Below are 18,941 nucleotides of genomic sequence, written 5' to 3'. Positions count from 1 at the left end.
GTTATGCACCTCACTCAGACGACGAAACACGCATTTACTTTTAGCAGAAAGAACGAGGCGTACTTGTGACACCTTAGAGACTAACGAATTTATTTGAGCAGAAGCGTCCGTGGGCTACAGCTCACTGCATCTTTCAGGTTTCAGAGGAACAGCCGTGTTAGTCTGTATTCGCAAAAAGAAAAGGAGGACTTGTGGCACCTTAGAGACTAACCAATTTATTTGAGCATGAGCTTTCGTGAGCTACAGCTCACTTAGAATCATAGAATCATAGAATATCAGGGTTGGAAGGGACCCCAGAAGGCCATCTAGTCCAACCCCCTGCTCAAAGCAGGACCAATTCCCAGTTAAATCATCCCTGCCAGGGCTTTGTCAAGCCTGACCTTAAAAACCTCTAAGGAAGGAGAGTCTACCACCTCCCTAGGTAATGCATTCCAGTGTTTCACCACCCTCTTAGTGAAAAAGTTTTTCCTAATATCCAATCTAAACCTCCCCCACTGCAGCTTGAGACCATTACTCCTCGTTCTGTCATCTGCTACCATTGAGAGCAGTCTAGAGCCATCCTCTTTGGAACCCCCTTTCAGGTAGTTGAAAGCAGCTATCAAATCCCCCCTCATTCTTCTCTTCTGCAGGCTAAACAATCCCAGCTCCCTCAGCCTCTCCTCATAACTCATGTGTTCCAGACCCCTAATCATTTTTGTTGCCCTTCGCTGGACTCTCTCCAATTTATCCACATCCTTCTTGAAGTGTGGGGCCCAAAACCGGACACAGTACTCCAGATGAGGCCTCACCAATGTCGAATAGAGGGGAACGATCACGTCCCTCGATCTGCTCGCTATGCCCCTACTTATACATCCCAAAATGCCATTGGCCTTCTTGGCAACAAGGGCACACTGCTGACTCATATCCAGCTTCTCGTCCACTGTCACCCCTAGGTCCTTTTCCGCAGAACTGCTGCCTAGCCATTCGGTCCCTAGTCTGTAGCTGTGCATTGGGTTCTTCCGTCCTAAGTGCAGGACCCTGCACTTATCCTTATTGAACCTCATCAGATGTATCATCACTTCATCGGATGTATACCGTGGAAACTGCAGCAGACTTTATATACACACAGAGAATATGAAACAATACCTCCTCCCACTCCACTGTCCTGCTGGTAATAGCTTATCTGGGTACCTGGCTACCTGGGTAGCCTGTTTCCTCTTCTTTTTTCCTACCCCCCCCCCCCCCAGATGTTCTGGTTTAACTTGGATTTAAACTTGGAGAGTGGTCAGTTTGGATGAGCTATTACCAGCAGGAGAGTGAGTTTGTGTGTGTATGGGGGTGGGGGGGATGTGAGAAAACCTGGATCTATGCAGGAAATAGCCCGACTTGATTATGTAAAGAGTTGTCACTTTGGATGGGCTAGCACCAGTAGGAGAGTGAATTTGTGTGTGGGGGGGTGGAGGGTGAGAAAACCTGGATTTGTGCTGGAAATGGCCCACCTGATGATCACTTTAGATAAGCTATTACCAGCAGGACAGTGGGGTGGGAGGAGGTATTGTTTCATATTCTCTGTGTATATATAAAGTCTGCTGCAGTTTCCACGGTATGCATCCGATGAAGTGAGCTGTAGCTCACGAAAGCTCATGCTCAAATAAATTGGTTAGTCTCTAAGGTGCCACAAGTACTCCTTTTCTTTTCATCTTTCAGCATTACTTCGGTTAAAGCCCCGCCCCTCTGCCCCTGGCCCCGCCCCCACCCCACCCCTTCCATGAGGCTGAGGCCCTGCCCCTGCCCTGCCTCTTCCCACCCCTTCCCCGCCTCCATTCCAACCCCTTCCCCAAAGTCCCCACCCCAACTCTGCCCCCTTCCTGCCCCTATTCCAACCCCTTCCCCAAATCCCCGCCCCGGCCCCGCCTCTTCTCCGCCTCCTCCCCATCCTTCTTGGGAAGTCCTAAGCACCGCCAAACACCTGTTTGGGGGCGGGAAGCACTGGGAGGTAGGCAGGGGAGGGGGGACGTGGCGTGCTCGGGGAGGTGGAGGGTGAGGGGAGCTTGGCTACCGATGGAGTCGGCGCCTATGGCGGGCTGCAGGAAATAACTCCGCGGGCCGTATGCAGCCCACGGGCCATGTGTTTGAGACCCCTGGATTAGGGGGTGGAGTCAGGACTCCTGGGTTCTAGTCCCAGCTCTGACATGGACCTGCTGTGAAATCTTGGGCAAATGACTTCCCAGAGCCCTGGTTTTCCATGCATAAAAGAGAGTAAAGGTTACAGGGTGAAGAGAGGCTAAATTGGTGTTTATAAAACTGAGCTCATGGCAGGATTGTAGCCTTAGAGATCCTTGGCTAAAAGGAACTAGAGGTGGACAAATAATCAGCATCCTGAATAGCATTAAGATGGTTAGGAGCAGCACTGAGTGGTCTGGGCTGTACGTGTTTCCCGTGCTGGGAGCTGGAAGGCTGCTATGCTGAGACGTGAAAATGGGCCCAGCTTTTTTATTCTTTATGGATTTTTTTTCTGTATCATTGTTCTTTTGAAGGGAAAAGATTATTATTCTCTTTCACTTGTGACACACAGAAAATTTCACAACTCTCTTATGAGAGACACTTATGTGGTCTTGGAAACAGAATCAGAAAACTCTCCTAGTACTTAACGGAGTCTTACAGACACAAAGAGTTTAGTTTCTTTAGTATTATTTTGCTGAAAGACAGTGACTCTTCTCTTTCCTGCCTCAGTGGCTGATGTCTCTGAACTGTTCTACTCAAGAAAAAAACATGCATCAAGCGGTGATCTTGCAGTGTATCAACCACCGCAAGAAGGGAGGATTCTCCAGCTTGTTCCCATGCATCCAATTTGATTTTGACTATGACAGCTTCCTATTTGAGGAGTCAGATGTGGGAAGAGCAGGCGACAGTCTCAGATTGACCCAAACTATCCCAGATTTTGGAAACCCATCCATGCAGTTTCAGTCCTGACTGATAGCCAGGACTGTGGGTGGCATGAAATGTGCAGGTAGCTGAAGATTTGCTGCTCTATCAACTTCTCCCTGCATGTGCTGTTCTCAGTAAGACCTCCAGGCAGTTGCTCCCACTGATACCAGATGGATGGTGCAAGCACCTCAAGCAAGCTGGGGAGGGATAGCTCAGTGGTTTGAGCATTGGCCTGCTAAACCCAAGGTCATGAGTTCAATCCTTGAGGGGGCCATTTGGGGATCTGAGGGAAAAAAAATTGGGGATTGGCCCTGCTTTGAGCAGGGGGTTGGACTAGATGACCTCCTGAGGTCCCTTCCAACCCTGATATTCTATGATTCTAACCCACACTCTGTGCAGATAAAGGGGTCAGGCCCTCCCTGTGTACAGCAAGATGTTACGTCCAACCAACAGAGTCAGAGTCTCTTAACTTGGCCAGGGAGGGGAATTAAGGAAGATTGAGTGAATGAGGGTGTCTGGATGGGGATAAACATGGTTGAAACAATTAAGGGACAGTTGTTCAGATGGATGGGGAGCCTTGTGACTTCCAGATTCCCAGCTTATTTGAAAAAGCACCCCTTGAGGAAATTGTGCAGATCTTGGCAGCTATATTGAAAGTGTGGTTTTCTATCCAAACACACTCACTGTATACATCTAGTGTGTTGGTTTCCATGGCCAATCGTTGACCAAAAATAATTACTGAGTAAGTGCAGACTTGCAGAAAAGCATGTTGCAGTAACAAGACTGTGGGACCACAACCTTTGAATTCTCTTTAGTGAGGTCTGTTGGTAAAGCAACAGACTCAGCAGTTAGGAATAAACCTTCTGTGGTAGCTAGATAACTATAAAAAGCTTCACTTTAGTCTCCCTTACTGCTTGACCTTGTCCAGTGTGGTCATTGTCTGCATAAGTTCTGTCATATTCATTGCATGTGGAGTTGAGGGGTTGGGGAGAGAGAAAGAAGACACATCATCTTGGCTCTTCATCTCTGCTCTAACCAACATCTTCAGATCTTACTGGGCCCTGTCCTTCTGGGATTTAGCATAGATATAGTTATTTAGCTCCTGTTTGTATCACATGTGGATAGGGGTAAGCTTCTCTCAAATACTTATTGTCTTCTTTACCACCACAAGTCACTTGCAGGCTGCTTAGGCCTTATCTACACAGGGCAGTTGACTGGAATACTATTCTAGAATGAAAGTCACTTTATTCAAGAATAATTAGTGCACTTCCACAGCAGAGTAATTATTGTGGAATTAAAATAACTTTTTATTCCGGAATAGCACATCCACCAAGGGAGCAATGGCAGAATAGCCCATTCCAGTCAAGTTCTCTGTGTAGACAAACCCTGAATACAGACATCTAATCCTGGGTGGGTTGGTTAGTTAGTTTATGCAGCCTCTGGTCATCCCTCCTTTAATATTAGCTACACAGAAACAATTCCTTTTGTCCCTACTAACATACCCTTCTTGAGTGTGAACTTTTTCCCAGCACACTGGGAGGGCTCACCATTTAGCACAGCAGCTGCTTGTCTCTGCCAAATTTAAAGTGGCCATTTTATAACTGGTTGTTGCTGTTGTCTGGGAAGTATCCTTAATGGCTTTTGTATTTTCTTTTATTTCTGAAGTGTTGGTAGATTCTCCTAGAAGACAAGGTAGCAGCAGTGCTTTATCCACCATGTTATGCACCCTGGCTCTGAGCAGGCTTAGATGCTGTAGTTAAAATATCAGCTCCTGGGGCTGGAGCTCTATGTACTGCTCCTATCCTTGCAGCCGTGACTGGGATATTTCTTCAGGGAGAAGGCTGGTAGAAATCCAGCTATCAAGCCTCTCTGGGTAGCTGGGAGCTGCATTTCTAATGTAAAAAACAAACTGAACTTTCCTTTCCCTTTTTAACACAAAAATCATGGGGTTAGAAGGGACCACAAGGGTAATCTAGTCAAACCCCTGCTTTGACTAGTCTAGTCCAGCATTTTTTCAAATGCGGCCACCAGGGGCTTTTCTTGCAGCCAGTCTCCTGGGCCGTGTTTGGGGGGTGGGGGGTGGGGAGCGCAAAGCAGTGGCCCCTCTCCCAGGGCCGCCAGCAAGGGTTGGGCCCTGCCCCCTTTCCAGAGTCTCCTTTGGCCGCAGGGCTTTGGGCTCCATCCATGTGGTGGCAGGCTAAAGTTCCAGGCTCCAGCCCCAGGCTCACCACCCCACCATTCTCCCTTGGCCCTGCTGCCTCCCTGACCACCTCCCCATCTTGGGCTTGATTTGTCCCAGGGCTGAGTAAGTCTGCTGTGAAAAGTGATATTAATGAACATACAAATATCATTTTCACAGCAGCAGACTTGCTAGCTAGCAAATCTTTAAAAAAAGCAAAAGAAATGTTGCCGGCACCTAGTGCCAGAGGCGAACAACAGCAGGAGGGGTTCGTTACCCGGTGTTCGTTACTTAATAATTACAACGGGGTGGAAAAGCAGAAAAGTTTATTTGCAGCTGCAAACAAGGTACAGGGAGAATAGAATTTCAAATCCTGCACATCAGAGCAGGTTATTACACATTTTTATATTTCTTAATGCTACTGCACTACACATTAGCCAATTAAAATTTTACACAAATACTTTGCCTTTCTTATATGGGTTACAACAATATTTATTTTTTGCAACCTTTAACAAGCATTTCTAGCAACTTAAACAATCAGCACATTTTGTCTGGCCTTGTAGCTGTCTTTTCTGTTATCTTTAACTTGGCGTCAGCAAACCTTACACTATAATCATAGAATCATAGAATCATAGAATATAAGGGTTGGAAGGGACCCCAGAAGGTCATCTAGTCCAACCCCCTGCTCAAAGCAGGACCAATTCCCAGTTAAATCATCCCAGCCAGGGCTTTGTCAAGCCTGACCTTAAAAACCTCTAAGGAAGGAGATTCTACCACCTCCCTAGGTAACGCATTCCAGTGTTTCACCACCCTCATAGTGAAAAAGTTTTTCCTAATATCCAATCTAAACCTCCCCCACTGCAGCTTGAGACCATTACTCCTCGTTCTGTCATCTGATACCATTGAGAACAGTCTAGAGCCATCCTCTTTGGAACCCCCTTTCAGGTAGTTGAAAACAGCTATCAAATCCCCCCTCATTCTTCTCTTCTGCAGGCTAAACAATCCCAGCTCCCTCAGCCTCTCCTCATAACTCATGTGTTCCAGACCCCTAATCATTTTTGTTGCCCTTCGCTGGACTCTCTCCAATTTATCCACATCCTTCTTGAAGTGTGGGGCCCAAAACTGGACACAGTACTCCAGATGAGGCCTCACCAATGTCGAATAGAGGGGAACGATCACGTCCCTCGATCTGCTCGCTATGCCCCTACTTATACATCCCAAAATGCCATTGGCCTTCTTGGCAACAAGGGCACACTGCTGGCTCATATCCAGCTTCTCGTCCACTGTCACCCCTAGGTCCTTTTCCGCAGAACTGCTGCCTAGCCATTCGGTCCCTAGTCTGTAGCTGTGCATTGGGTTCTTCCGTCCTAAGTGCAGGACCCTGCACTTATCCTTATTGAACCTCATCAGATTTCTTTTGGCCCAATCCTCCAATTTGTCTAGGTCCTTCTGTATCCTATCCCTCCCCTCCAGCGTATCTACCACTCCTCCCAGTTTAGTATCATCCGCAAATTTGCTGAGAGTGCAATCCACACCATCCTCCAGATCATTTATGAAGATATTGAACAAAACCGGCCCCAGGACCGACCCTTGGGGCACTCCACTTGATACCGGCTGCCAACTAGACATGGAGCCATTGATCACTACCCGTTGAGCCCGACAATCTAGCCAGCTTTCTACCCACCTTGTAGTGCATTCATCCAGCCCATACTTCCTTAACTTGCTGACAAGAATACTGTGGGAGACCGTGTCAAAAGCTTTGCTAAAGTCAAGAAACAATACATCCACTGCTTTCCCTTCATCCACAGAACCAGTAATCTCATCATAGAAGGCGATTAGATTAGTCAGGCATGACCTTCCCTTGGTGAATCCATGCTGGCTGTTCCTGATCACTTTCCTCTCATGCAAGTGCTTCAGGATTGATTCTTTGAGGACCTGCTCCATGATTTTTCCAGGGACTGAAGTGAGGCTGACTGGCCTGTAGTTCCCAGGATCCTCCTTCTTCCCTTTTTTAAAGATTGGCACTACATTAGCCTTTTTCCAGTCATCCGGGACTTCCCCCGTTCGCCACGAGTTTTCAAAGATAATGGCCAATGGCTCTGCAATCACAGCCGCCAGTTCCTTCAGCACTCTCGGATGCAACTCGTCCGGCCCCATGGACTTGTGCACGTCCAGCTTTTCTAAAAAGTCCCTAACCACCTCTATCTCCACAGAGGGCTGGCCATCTCTTCCCCATTTTGTGATGCCCAGCGTAGCAGTCTGGGAGCTGACCTTATTAGTGAAGACAGAGGCAAAAAAAGCATTGAGTACATTAGCTTTTTCCACATCCTCTGTCACTAGTTTGCCTCCCTCATTCAGTAAGGGGCCCACACATTCCTTGGCTTTCTTCTTGTTGCCAACATACCTGAAGAAACCCTTCTTGTTACTCTTGACATCTCTGGCTAGCTGCAGCTCCAGGTGCGATTTGGCCCTCCTGATAACATTCCTACATGCCCTAGCAATATTTTTATACTCTTCCCTGGTCATATGTCCAACCTTCCACTTCTTGTAAGCTTCTTTTTTATGTTTAAGATCCGCTAAGATTTCACCATTAAGCCAAGCTGGTCGCCTGCCATATTTACTATTCTTTCGACTCATCGGGATGGTTTGTCCCTGTAACCTCAACAGGGATTCCTTGAAATACAGCCAGCTCTCCTGGACTCCTTTCCCCTTCAAGTTAGTCCCCCAGGGGATCCTGGCCATCCGTTCCCTGAGGGAGTCGAAGTCTGCTTTCCTGAAGTCCAGGGTCCGTATCGTGCTGCTTACCTTTCTTCCCTGTGTCAGGATCCTGAACTCAACCAACTCATGGTCACTGCCTCCCAGATTCCCATCCACTTTTGCTTCCCCCACTAATTCTACCCGGTTTGTGAGCAGCAGGTCAAGAAAAGCGCCCCCCCTAGTTGGCTCCTCGAGCACTTGCGCCAGGAAATTGTCCCCTACGCTTTCCAAAAACTTCCTGGATTGTCTATGCACCGCTGTATTGCTCTCCCAGCAGATATCAGGAAAATTAAAGTCACCCATGAGAATCAGGGCATGCGATCCAGTAGCTTCCGTGAGCTGCCGGAAGAAAGCCTCATCTACCTCATCCCCCTGGTCCGGTGGTCTATAGCAGACTCCCACCACTACATCACTCTTGTTGCACACACTTCTAAACTTAATCCAGAGACACTCAGGTTTTTCTGCAGTTTCGTACCGGAGCTCTGAGCAGTCATACTGCTCCCTTACATACAGTGCTACTCCCCCACCTTTTCTGCCCTGCCTGTCCTTCCTGAACAGTTTGTAACCATCCATGACAGTACTCCAGTCATGTGAGTTATCCCACCAAGTCATTATTTAAGTCATTATTTAAGTCATTATTTAAGTCATTATATATAAGTCATTATTTGCGGCTGCAACATTGTTTTAAGAGCAAAAGAGCTTACTTAAGCCAGCCAAGCCTGAATTTTATTAAGGGGGGTTGAGAAGAAGCCCTTAGGCCTTCAGCAGGGAGACCTCCTCGACCCTTATGGCCTTCCATTCCCTCAACTTAACTAGTGGCCATGCCCTGGGGTCTCCTACAATTCCCTTTTTTGAGAATACTCATTTTTATTGCTTGAGTTTTCTTAATTTTATTTACTTACTAGCGGGCTATGCATAAAATTAAAATTTTTTAAACTCTGCAAAATAAGCATTTTTACATAGGACCACATACAGCACAGTAAACATAACATGATTAATACAGGTAAAAAAAACTTAAATAATAGGCTAAACAACCCACTTAGCCATGGGGAAAGGCCCCAACCAGAAAATAGAGAGCCTAGCCTATTCTCCCCAGTTTGCTGATGAATGCCTTTTACCAGCTGCTTTAGGCGTTGTAAATTAGCTTCTGCGGATGGCCCTGCATCTGTTCTATTAAAGCAACACATGCCTGCAAACTCCTGGCATAGGTGACCATGGCGTAGAAGCAAATAGTCCACAGCCAGCCTGTTCTATAGCATACCCTGACGTACTTCCCCTAACTCATGTGAGAGTTGGGCCAGGACAGTTGAGGTTAAGTTAATGGCCTTTGCCACCGTGCAGGCAAGGTGCTTTACTGCGTGATAATTATGCACCACAAGCCCAGGGATACCAACTAAAGAAAAGGCCAGAGCTGCTGCCTCATTTTCTGAGAATAAGGTTACCTCTGACCTACAGGTGGAATCAAGGGGAATAGCATCCCTTTTATGACGGGCAGATAACTGCGGAGGGTATGGAAAAATCAATGGGGCCACGCGACCAAGAGAGCAGGGACCCCCAGAACTATTGGCTGGGACATAGGAATACGCATGTCTGCCACATATAAGGAACCACCCTGCTGGCAATTTCATGTGCCCGTAGGCAAAGGAGATTTTCACACTGTTATTACATTTAAGTTTTTTATTGGTGAGATTTTTCCCAATGTGAGTAGCATTTACAAACCCATTTACAAGGGGGGCAAGGGTTGTATTGGCTAGGAAATAAGAAAACATGAAGGCATCTAACTTATACTGGGCAGATCCAAGGGTATATAAATCAGTATAAGTAAATGTTTTATTTATGGTTTTTAACAGGGAATAATGCTGAACCAGGGTTGGGGCTGCACATACACCAATAAAACAAGTCTTCATGATTGCACCCACTGAAAATGTATGTGGCAAACAAAACGACATTGCGTTCACTGCACTCTGGGCCAGTGCCAGCCAGGTATTTATGGGTACAATGCCTGAAACAGCAGTACCAGCTAGGCAAATGGCCAAGAGGGGGAATAAAATATACCCTTTCATCTATTTTCCTGCCTTTCCGGCGGGCTGCCATTTAAATAGTAATTTTAGTCCAAGATCGTCCGTGGAGGGGGCTGAATGCACGGTCCACCTTTCAGCCGGGGGAGGGGGGGTTGACACCGCTTTCAGCTGGGTATAATGAATTCAATTTTTGTGTCCCTTGACCTTTGCTGCCGTGTGGGAGACCAGCAGGATGGTATAGGGTCCCTTCCACTTTTCCTGGAGGGACTCGTTTTTTCAGGTACGTACAAGCACTGAATCACCAGGCTGCAGGGAGTGGATGGGCAAGTCCAAGGGTAGAGGCTGGGAATCCTTAGTATACCTGTGAAGAGACAAAAGAACAGCAGACAGGGAACACATATACTGAGACAGAAACCCATTTCCCAATTTCCACTCTCCCCCTGACACAACCAGTGTACCATTTATAGGCCATGCCCTTTCAAACATAATTTCAAAGGGACTGAGCCCTAATCTACCCTTCGGGAGAGCACGGATGCAGAGCAGAACTAGGGGCAGGGCATCAGGCCACCGTAGGGAGGCCTTCTGGCATACTTTTGAGAGATGTCGCTTAAGGGTTTGATTGGTCCGCTCCACTACCGCACTGGCTTGCGGTCTTCAGGGTGTATGGAGTTTCCAGGGAATCTGTAAGGTGTCTGAGATGCTTTGGACGATTTTTGACGTGAAGTGTGTTCCATTGTCAGATTCCATCCACTGGGGAAGTCCAAAGTGAGGAATAATCTCCTTAACAAACTTGAGAGCCACTGTTTTGGCAGGGCAATTGCGACATGGAAAGGCTTTTGGCCATTTACTGAATCTATTCACTATAACAAGGAGATACTTGAACACTTGGGTCCAGGGAAACTCAGTAAAGTCTATTTGCCACACCCGTCCGGGGCCTGGAGTGGGTTTCAGGGCCGCTGGTGGTACTGGGTGTCCTGGTCGGGGGTTATTCTTTTGACAGACTAGGCATTTCGCCTGTACCTGGGCAGCCAGGGGTCTGAGTCTGGAGGTTATGAAGTACTTTTCCCATTAGTTGGATAAGTGCCTTCCTGCTAGCATGAGTGGTTTGATGTAATTTCTGTAATACTGGCAGAATTAGGCCCTTTGGTAAGAGGACTTTTCCTTCCGGGGAATGAAGCCATCCCTCCTTTTCCTGGAGACCAAGTTTGTCAGCTAGCTGTTTCTCCTCCCCAGAATATTGAGGGGTCGGGAGCTCCCCCACTGATGGGATAAGGGCATGCATATAGGTGTTTTCAGTCTGAGGGGACATCAGGGTGGCAGCATGCTTTGGCTTTCTATCTGCCCTGGCATTACCCCTGGTTACATCTTGATTTTTCCTCTGATGGGCCTTACAGTGTACCACTGCCACTTTCAAAGGGAGTTGCACTGCCTTTAGAAGCCGGAGAATTTGGGGCCAGTACTTGACTGGGGAGCCTTGGGCTGTCAGCATTCCCCTCTGCTCCCACAGGCCAGCATGAGCATGCAGCACACCAAAAGCATATTTGGAATCAGTGAAAATATTGACCCGTTTTTCTTTGGACAGTTTGAGTGCACGGGTCAGGGCCACTAGCTCAGCCAACTGGGCAGAGGTCCCAGCGGGCACGCTTTCAGCTTCCACGGTGTCATTGAGGGTCACAATAGCATAACCCGCCCTTCTTTGCCCATCTATCACCATGCTGCTACCATCAGTGTACCACTCATAATCTGCATTTGGCAGGGGCACATCCTTTAAGTCCGGGTGGCTAGAATATTGGGCATCTATGATCTCCAAACAGTCATGTTCCTGTTTCTCAGTTTCTTGTAAGAGGGTGGCAGGGTTAAGGGATGGACAAGGCTGCAGCGTGACCTCAGGGTTCTCTAAGAGCTTTGCTTGGTATTTTGCCATACACGCTTGTGTGAGCCAAAGGCCGCCCTTAACATCCAGTAAAGCGCGTACCATGTGTGGTATAAAAACCTGTATTGTTCCCCCTAGTGTCAGTTTCTCTGCTTCTGCCAGGGTCAGGGCGGTGGCTGCCACTGCCCGCAGGTACACTGGCCAGCCCTTGGCTACTTGGTCTAGTTTAGAAAAATATGCCACCAGACGTTTTCATGCTTCTAGCAGCTGTGTGAGTACTCCCAGGGCCACCCCCTTTCGTTCATGTACATATAACTGAAATGGTTTGGAGAGATCTGGCAGACCTAGAACTGGGGCTTCCTTCAGCTTTTTTTTTAGGATTTTAAATGCCCTGTCAGCCTCTGGGGTCCAATGAAAGGGGTCATGGTCTGCTCCTTTTACACAGTCGTACAGGGGTCTAGCCCATAGTTTAAACTCTGGGATTTATATCCTACAGAAGCCTGCCATCCCCAGAAATGCTCTGAGCCGCTTGAGATTACTCGGGATAGGAACTTGGCATATGGCTTCCTTTTTTTCATTTGAAAGCTGGCGTTCCCCCTGCCGTATGTAGAACCCGAGGTACTGTACCTGTGGGAGAGCAATCTGAGCCTTACTTTGTGTTACCTGATATCCTTGGAGTCCCACAAAATCCAGGAGACTCACGGTGGCTTTAAGGCAGGAAGTTCAGCCCACAGTGGCAATTAACAGATCATCTACATATTGCAAAAGGAGGGCTTTCTCATTATTCCACTCCTCCAGATCTCTGGCCAGAGCCTGACTGAAGAGGGTGGGGGAATTTTTAAACCCCTGGGCTAACACTGTCCAGCAAAGTTGCTTTTTAACTTTGTTCCGGTCCTCCCATTCGAAGGAGAAAATCTGCTGTGCTGAGGTGTCAACTGGGATGGCAAAAAAAGCATTTTTTAAATCAAGAACTGAAAAATGGGTATGCTGTCCCCCTATAGAAGCCAATAGGGTATACGGGTTAGGGACAAGAAGGTGCAGAGTCTTAACCCGTTCATTAACTGCCCTTAGGTCTTGTACTGGCCGGTACGTGCCATCAGGTTTCTGTACAGGTAAAATGGGAGTGTTCCAGGCTGACTGACATTCCTGGAGAATACCGTACATTAGAAATCGATCTATGGTTTCCTGTAACCCCTCTCTGGCTTCCTTTTTGATTGGATATTGCTTTACGTGCACCGGGCCTTTCCCGGGTATGAGCTGGACATGAATGGGGGTTTGGTGAGTAGCTTTTCCTGGGATCCCTGATGCCCACATAAGGGGATACACTTGGACTTTCCACTGGTCCCATTTTGGGGCTTGCATAGCCGAGGGTTTAACTGCAAGGGCCATAATCCATGCATTTTCAGGGTGTAAGGTAAGGGTTATTTCATCTTGAGTAAAATGCAGGGTGGCACCGAGGCGACACAGCAGGTCCTGTCCCAGCAACGGTGTTGGGCATTCAGGGAGGTATACCAGCTTATGGGATATGGTTCTGTTTCCCAAAGCACATTCTGTTGGGGCATACACTAGGTACTTGGTATCTTTGCCTGTGGCTCCTGTCACAGTGAGGGAGTCTGCTACTGGCAACTGAAGGGGTTGATTTACAGCAGTTCGCGCCGCTCCAGAGTCCACTAAAAAAATCTATTTCTTCATTTCCCACCCGCATTTTTACTCAGGGTTCCGGGGGTAGGATGATCCGACTCCCCTGACACCACTATTCCTGTTCTTCTATCGCCATCATAGAGGTACCCCCCCTTTCCTTCTTGTTCAGGCACTCATTCTTCCAGTGTCCCTCTTGCTGACACAGGGCACACTGATTGCGCCCCAGTCGTCTCTCCCGCAGCCTGGACGTCTGCGTCCACGGCCCCTTCCTTCTCGTTCACTTCCCTTCGTGCCTGCCTACACCGCCGCTACCATCAATCTCACTTGCTTTTTCTCCTTCTCCACTTCTCTTAAACTATACACTCGATTTGCTGCTTCTAAAATCTGTGCCATGGTCTTACGCATCAAATCCTCCATTTTCTGTAGCTTTCTCTTAAGGTCAGGGGCTGCCCTGCTTGTAAATACTTCTTTAATAATTGCCTCAGTTTGCGGATCATTAGGATCTGCATTGGTATACTGTCGGATTGTGTCTCGAATGCGCTGTAAAAAGGCTCCAGGGCTTTTCTTTGGGTCCTGCACTACCTCATATGGTTTAGTCCAATTATTCTGTCTGACAGCTGCGTGACGGAGTCCATACAGTAGCAGCTCCTTATAAGAGGTGAGGTGGGTCATAGCCTGATTGTTATTTGAGTCCCACCTAGGATCCTTTATGGGAACCTGATCATCTGGGGTCGGGATATTGTTACGGTCCTGGTCATAATGCCTCTTTGCTTCCTCCCTTGCTTTAGCTATGACCTGTTCTCGTTCAACCTCAGTCAATAATGTTTGCAGAAGGACATTACAATCATCCCAGTCTGGCTTGTAGCTACTAAGACATCCCTTAAAAACCGATACAAACTTGCTTGGGTTGATAGAAAATTCTCCAGCCTGTGCTTTGAAAGCGGCCAGATCCATAGGATTAAAAGGTGCATGAGTATAGACCTGCATGGTAAGGGCTGGCCTACCCTCAGCTGCATTCCGAGCAATTTTAGTCTCGGTAAGTAACCTATATTTCAGCAGATGGAGCTCGAACCTCACTGTGAGCTTCACTAGGAATCTTACTCTGAGCCTCGCTCTGTGTGGGTGTAGGGGCCGAAGGAGACTCGCTCTGTGTGGGTGTAGGGGCTGAAGGAGACACCGGATCTGCCATTACATTTGGGGTGGGGGTCCGGGGACTGACATTAATTGCTACCGGGCCAATCGGGGTTAAATTACAGCGTTGTAAAATATCAGTACGAGGCCACAAGGTCGTAAACAAGCATACGAATGCTCATTCTACTTCCCTGTTCGCTGACAGAACAGGAGTAACTGGAGGATTGTATTATGATTTAGTGATCCTCCGGGAGGCCACTGTTCCTGGTCCTCTAATTGGTACTGAGGCCAGTCAACTGTACAAAATCGCTTCAATTTACCCTTAGTCATTGGATCTGATCCAAATACCTTCCAATTTACTAAAATACACTCTAGGGGCGTGCACCGTACCCTACCTTCCGTGCTCTGTTCCTGTCCCATACCTACAGGGTAACTCTGGGCATCCCCAGGTTTCAACAGAGCATATAATCCGGATTTTAAAAGGTTCCTACCTTATTTAAGGGACCGGTTCCCCACCGTCGCCCGCAGCTGCTCCTCCCCTATATCCAAGGGACCGGTTCCTCACCGTTGCCCACAGCTGCTTCTCCACTATATGAGTGCGTTGCACGGTTATGCCCTCTGGGGTCGATCAAATCGCGTCTCCTCCGAGGCCCCCGATGAACTCACCGGTGCACGCTGGGCGTCGGTTGTCGCTGCAATCCTCGACCTCCAGGAAGGATCCAGGCAAGGCTAAATAGCAGCCTCGTCGCCCCACGTTGGGACGCCAAAAGCTGTTGCCAGCACCCAGTGCCAGAGGCGAACAACAGCAGGGGGGGTTTGTTACCCGGTGTGCGTTACTTAATAATCACAACAGGGTGGAGAAGCAGAAAAGTTTATTTGCAGCTGCAAACAAGGTACAGGGAGAATAGAATCTCAAATCCTGCACATCAGAGCAGGTTATTACACACACTTTTATATTTCTTAATGCTACTGCACTACACATTAGCCAATTAAAATTTTACACAAATACTCTGCCTTCCTTATATGGGTTACAAAAATATTTATTTTCTGCAACCTTTAACAAGCATTTCTAGCAACTTAAACAACCAGCGCATTCTGTCTGGCCTTGTAGCTGTCTTTTCTGTTATCTTTAACTTGGGGTCAGCAAACCTTACACTATAAGTCATTATTTGCGGCTGCAACATTGTTTTAAGACCAAAAGAACTTACTTAAACCAGCCATGCCTGAATTTTATTAAGGGGGGTTGAGAAGAAGCCCTTAGGCCTTCAGCAGGGAGACCTCCTCGACCCTTATGGCCTTCCATCCCCTCAACTTAACTAATGGCCATGCCCTGGGGTCTCCAATAGAAACAACAACAAAAAGAAGACAAGAACATGCAAAACGTCTTATTTGTGTTTCTATTCTATTTAGGTCCAGGAATGAATAGAGACATCTGTACATTATTTTTATTACTGATTCTGAAAAAAAAAAACCTACATAAATAAATTACAATGATTTGGACATGTATATGTGCATATTTATTTGTTTTTCCTAAAGTTAATTATTCTAGGAAAAATTGTCAGTGTGGCCACCAAAATTTTTTTTTGTGAGAACCCCTGGTCTAGTCTAATCTTTGGCATGTCCTTTGTATGGACCGAAAAGGCAAATAAAAAAGTTTAGCCCCAATAATTTCTCTTGATGGCAGCTATTGCCTGATAGTTGTCCCTGTGGGGAGTTGAGCTGATGCCTGAGTCAGGCCAAATGGCTACAGAAGATGATGCAGGGAGTAACCGATCTCCTTGGCCAGCAGGATAGATGTTTGGTAGAATAAAGTTGGTTTCTTGTGAAGGAAGGAGGGATTTTTCTAGCTGTTAAACCCTGCCTTGGGAGCTATCTGAGCTGGGAGAGGGAAGGAGCTTTTTGTAGCTGTGACTGATTCGCAGGTATGTTCTACAGGCCTTTGTTAACATCTGGAGCCACCAGCAATGAATGGGGCCGAGGCGGAGCCTGGTGGCTACAAGCAGCGCTACCGGGCCCTGAAGCGGCGCCTGAATCTCCGAGCAGGAGTGTTTCCAGGAGGAGCTTCGCAAGCCCAGAGGAAGCTGCTGAAGGTGTCGTGGGATAAAAGCTTCCTTCTGGATCGGCTGCTGCAGCATGAACACGTGGATGAGGGATCGTCAGACTCAGAGGCCACAGCCTCCTCGGAGAACAGTGAGGGGGAGAGGCTGAAGGGGGCGGAGCCGCAGCCACTGAAGTGGAAGCGGGGCCCCCAGCTTGGCGGAGCCTCGTCCCCATCGTCCTCTGGCCTCTCTCTCCAGGCGACCTCGGGCTTCCCCCTGCAGGGCTTGGGGGCGCCCTCCCCCTATCTAAGCTTGCTGGCCTCCCCCCACTACAGCCCATTTCCCTCTGAGTACCTGGCGCCAGACCCCTGTGCTCCCCGCCCCGAATGCGCCCGCCCCGAGCAACTGGCCAAGGGCACCCGCAAGCTAAAGATGTCCCTGACAGCGGTCACCCATCCTGACTGCTCAGTGGTGGGGGGTTTCCCTTTCTCCTTGCCCCGGGGGGGCCCCCTGACCCCCCTCTCCTCCAAGCTCCCACGCCCTACCATCCTCAGCACTGTGCCCCAGCAAATGTTCAGTTACGTGGAGGAGGGGAGTGGCGAAGACCCCCTGGACGGGGATGACGAGCTTGTCATAGATATCCCAGAATAGGGGGGTTGGGGGGAGCCCCCCAGATACACACATCTCAGCACTGTGGTGGGGGCCCCAGGAGGCCCCCCCAGTTTAATTCACCTCCTTTACAGTTGCATTAACAGGCTCCAGACATGCAAATTAACCAAATATACAGGATTTTGGAATAAAAAAAAGTTTCCATTGTATTTGTCTCGGGAAGTACATCTTGCACATCAGGTTCCTTTATAATTCCCTCTGTTGACAATCCAGTTACAAAATCTGCTTTTGTAGAAGGAAATCTCAGTTGGGTCTGACATGCAATTACCCGGGGACAGTCTCAGACCCATGCCTCTGGGACCTTGGGGAAGGCAGACTCAGAACAAGGTAACACTTGGGTACGATGTCATGAACAAAGGAGGTTGCAGTCTGTCTCTGCAAACAGTGCCTTGAAGGGTGCTGGTGACAGCTAGTGTGGGCATGCGGAGAGCTGGACAAACAGAAGGATGCTATATGCAGTTACCTGAATGTAAAGATCTTGCCCAGTACTTGCACTCCACCCAATTTTTATAGTTCCTTGAATGCAACTCAGAGTCAGAGATCTCACACAGGTTACCTTTATTAACTGTTGCACAGCACATAGCTAAACAGCACTGTTCTGGGTCAGCAGCTCCCATAGGCAGGGTCTCTCCAGACAACCAGTGGCACCTGGGGCGATGCCCTGGATTCCCAATAGTTGGGCCAGGGCCTTTGTCATAAATATAAAGGGAAGGGTAAACACCTTTAAATCCATCCTGGCCAGAGGAAAAACCCTTTCACCTGTAAAGGGTTAAGAAGCTAAGATAACCTTGCTAGCACCTGACCAAAATGACCAATGAGGAGACAAGATACTTTCAAAGCGGGGGGGGGCGGGACAAAGGGTTCTCTCTGTCTGTGTGATGCTTTTGCCAGGACCGGAGCAGGAATGCAGGTCAGAATTCCTGTAAAGAGTTAGTAAGCAATCTAGTTAGATATGCGTTAGATTCTCTTTTGTTTAAATGGCTGATAAAATAAGTTGTGCTGAATGGAATGGATGTTCCTCTTTTTGTGTCTTTTTGTAACTTAAGGTTTTGCCTAGAGGGATTCTCTATGTTTTGAATCTGATTACCCTGTAAGGTATTTACCATCCTGATTTTACAGAGGTGATTCTTTTTCTTTAATTAAAATTCTTCTTTTAAGAACCTGATTGCTTTTTCATTGTTCTTAAGATCCAAGGGTTTGGGTCTGTGTTCACTGAGGCAAATTGGTGAGGATTTTTATCAAGCCTTCCCCAGGAAGGGTGTAGTGCTTGGGGGGATGTTGGGGGGTGAAGACGTTTTCAAGTGGGCACTTCTCCTGTTCTTTGTGTAACACTTTGGTGGTGGCAGCGTTTAACCTAAGCTGGTAAGAATAAGTTTAGGGGGTCTTTCATGCAGGTCCCCACATCTGTACCCTAGAGTTCAGAGTGGGGAAGGAACCTTGACATGGTGGCATAGCGGTGGGATTAATTTGAAATCATTGAGGATTTTTTTTTAAACCAGAAGCACAGAAGGATTTTAAAAGATTTTAAAGGGTTTTGTAAAAGGGGACAAAGCAACAAGCATAACAAAAGGGAGCTTGCTTTTGTGAGTTGGAGTTTTTCTACATAAAGGCAGGGTAGTTAACCTCTGCAGGGAAATTCACAAGTTCTTCACAGACCTGAAGAGGTTAGCTAAGAGCAACTAGAGGGTTTTTCTGTCTATTTGCCTGGAGACAAAGGATTTTTC

The 18,941-nt window shown here is 47.7% G+C and overlaps 1 pseudogene; it reads left to right on the top strand.

Moving 5' to 3' along the window:
- The first annotated feature begins 16,449 nt into the window (after nt 1-16,449).
- On the top strand, nt 16,450-18,382 carry LOC125634742 (INO80 complex subunit E pseudogene; annotated as a pseudogene).
- The last annotated feature ends 559 nt before the right edge of the window (nt 18,383-18,941 follow it).

The sequence above is a fragment of the Caretta caretta genome, chromosome 3, assembly GCF_965140235.1.
Source record: "Caretta caretta isolate rCarCar2 chromosome 3, rCarCar1.hap1, whole genome shotgun sequence".
Lineage (NCBI taxonomy): Eukaryota > Metazoa > Chordata > Testudines > Cheloniidae > Caretta > Caretta caretta.
Note: the sequence above shows the minus strand (reverse complement) of the source record. Positions and strands in the feature narration are given on the sequence as shown.